The sequence below is a fragment of the Bison bison genome, unplaced genomic scaffold (assembly GCF_000754665.1).
Source record: "Bison bison bison isolate TAMUID 2011002044 unplaced genomic scaffold, Bison_UMD1.0 scf7180017855240, whole genome shotgun sequence".
NCBI classification, from domain to species: domain Eukaryota; kingdom Metazoa; phylum Chordata; class Mammalia; order Artiodactyla; family Bovidae; genus Bison; species Bison bison.
Window position 1 is genome coordinate 4,032 of NW_011485813.1, and position 2,952 is coordinate 6,983.

The 2,952-nt window shown below is 44.0% G+C and overlaps 1 long non-coding RNA gene across 1 annotated transcript in view; it reads left to right on the plus strand.

Moving 5' to 3' along the window:
• The first annotated feature begins 531 nt into the window (after positions 1–531).
• The window catches only part of LOC105001919, a 7,402-nt gene continuing 4,981 nt past the window's right edge, over positions 532–2,952 (plus strand). The window contains exons 1-2 of the long non-coding RNA XR_826905.1: positions 532–612; positions 2,837–2,933. This is a non-coding gene — a long non-coding RNA (uncharacterized LOC105001919). The remainder of the gene's footprint in view (positions 613–2,836; positions 2,934–2,952) is intronic.

The window sequence follows — 2,952 nt, forward strand, 5'->3', positions numbered from 1 at the left end:
TGTGTTCCCATCCTGAACCCTCTTCCCTCCTCCCTCCCTGTACCATCCCTCTGGGTCGTCCCAGTGCTCTAGCCCCAAGCATCCAGTATCGTGCATCGAACCTGGACTGGCATCTCGTTTTAAGGTATTTCTAAGAATGAAGTATTATACACTGTTGCGACAAAAATTGTTTACCGTTATGTTTTAGGGTTTCTATTCAAGGTAAGTAAGAGCTCGTGCCCCGAGTTTACATTCTATTGAGACAGATCGGTGTGTATCTGAGGAAGCTTTCCCAAAGGGGTGAGCATGATAGCATGGAGAGCTTGTCACTGGGCATCCAGCAGCTTCCCTCACAGGCTTTTGCCTCCTGATCAGTAACACCTGACCTGTTGCCAGTGGTTAGAGACAGTTATCCCTCGCTCCAGAATGCACATTTTGTTTTTCGTGCTAAGAATTGTTCAGTACTTCCCAGCTTCTTTTTAAGGTTTATTAGTTGGAAATTTAGTTTTATTTTCTAAACTGTGGCTCTGGTATTCATTTACACCCTAGGGGATGTGCTACATTCGAACCAGTCGGCCAGAAACTGCAATTATTTACACCCCACAAGAAAGCTTTGAGATTGGACAGGCCAAGGTAAGGCCTTAAGTTCTCCTGTATCTTCCAGTATTAGTTTGTGTTGGGAGCACTGTTCTTTACAGCCAGAGTCAGGGGCCCCAACAGTTGAGGCTTCATTCTTCATTTGTTCTAGTTTTTTAAAAAAATCATATTTGCCTGCTTTTCTTCAGAAAGTAATATTCTGCCAGTGTCAGCCTAAACTTAACTTTTCTCCTTTCTGAAAGGAGTCTCTGTTGAACCCTTAAAGATAAATAACTTGAAGACTCTTGAGTTGCTTGGCTGTACGTTACCACAGACAACGTCAAGCTAAAAAAATGATAGAATCCATTTCAAATGAGTAGTAGATCTGTTAGGTTCTTGTTTTGCCCATTGGAGGCCAGGAATATAACAAACATGAACCGTCTTGCCTCTGGCCATCGTGTGGCCCTGAGGTTGGTTTTGTGGGATGTGGCCACAACCTTCAGGCCTGCTGGGTGCTTCCTATCTCCTGTGTCCTTGAGAAAGCCTTGGAAGCACAGATAGTTAGCAGCCATATTTTTTTTTTGCTAATGAATTAAATTTTATTTTTATTTATTTATTTTTTGTACCCCAATGTTCATCGCAGCCATGTTTTGAAGATAAGGGCCAAAGAAGGGTAAGCAGCAAGCCCAGTCAGCAGCCTGCTGTCTGTGGGCCTGCCTTTCAGAGTTGTGCGTGCAGAAAGCCAATAGCATCTATGGAGAAAATACATGATTGTCCACCACCTAGAGGGCAGGCCTTAAGACGTTTGGGCATGTTTTCTTCCTGACTTTTTCTAGGTGTATATCTTAGTTGAGATCATGCTGTGTAGGACTGTTTTATGTCCTGCCTTTTATCTTATAAGCCTTTTAGAATACTCTTAAGTATGTAAAAGAATGATAGTCACTCTTAAAGGAGCAATACATGACTTCCAACTTGATTGATAAGGACTAGGCTGCACCAGAATTCACAGTGGTAGTGTGCTCAGAATGAATAAATGAGCCCTGAATAGCTTTAGTGCCACAGGAGAGCAGGTATATTCAGAACAGTTCCAGCCCCCCATAGTTTCATTCCACTGAATGGAAAAGCTGAACTATTCACTTCAGTGTGAAGTACAGGTGCTATTGTTACATGGACTCCCACTCAAGGCCATCTGTTTGCCTCTGGGGGTGGCAGGGAGGGTGTCTCGCTGACAGTCATGTGGTTTTCAGAGTTTTCACATCTCTCTTGTCTTTTTTTCCCCATGATGTTTGTCCTATCCTGACAAAATGAAGTAAATTTCCTGATGTGAGTTAAATTATGTGTAACGATATGCATGGCATGAGTAATTCAAGGCTGGGTTTGCAAAGGGGCATATAGGGGTGTGTGTGTATATTTACATATACACACATAAAAAGGCTAGGACATTCTTAAAGGATGGGGCAAGTGGTTTAAAGCCCTAAATATCTAGTCAGCAGTGGTGCTTATGCTACAGGGAAACCTATAGAGAGGAATGCAATGCAGACTAATTCCAGATGCCTTTGGTTGGGTGACTTTGAAAGAAACAAACCAATGGAAAACAGAGCAGAGAACCCTGTCTGCTTACAGACTAGCAAATGGTTGGGAACATGGGCTTTGAATTCATACGGGTCTGGCTGTTGGTCTCAACCCTGCCCTGGGCGAGTTCCTCCTGTTCTCAGGTTTGCTTTCCTCAGTCACAGAATGGGCCCACTAATGCATGGGCATCACAGGGCACTTGGGCATGCAGGGTGCTTGGCACAGAGCACCCCAAGATGCTCTCAAATAGCCCTCATTAGCACATTCATCATCAGAGTCCAATCTGCATGGATACCTCCAGAAAGAGGTCTAAGCAGTCCAGAGGTGGTGCCTTTTCAGATCCCTTGGTGGGGGTGAGTCCACACTGGAGCAAATGGGCTGTGGAATTTGCTTCTGGCCTTCTGCCTTTCACATTCCAGTTGGAAATCCACTTGCTTTGGTAAAGGGTCATTTTGCATACATACTGTAAAAGAACTTAGTGATTTGGCATTGTGAATCATGAGGAAAGGTAGACAAATTTGTTAAATAAACATGAAGTGGGGCTTATTAAAGAGAGCAGTCCTTATTGGTCAGTGTGCTGACTCAGCCTTTCGTATAGTGAACTATGAAGCACTGAAATTGGTAGGCTCGGGAGAGCAGACTGTCCTCCACTTTGAGATTGATTCTGTGTAGTAAGCGCAGCATTTTTGTTTTGTGGGTGCAACACCAGGTCATCCGTCAAAGTGTGAATGACAAGATTACGGTTGTCGGAGCTGGAATTACTTTGCACGAAGCCTTAGCTGCCGCTGATGATCTTTCCAAGCAAGGTCAGTTGGGGGTTGCTGA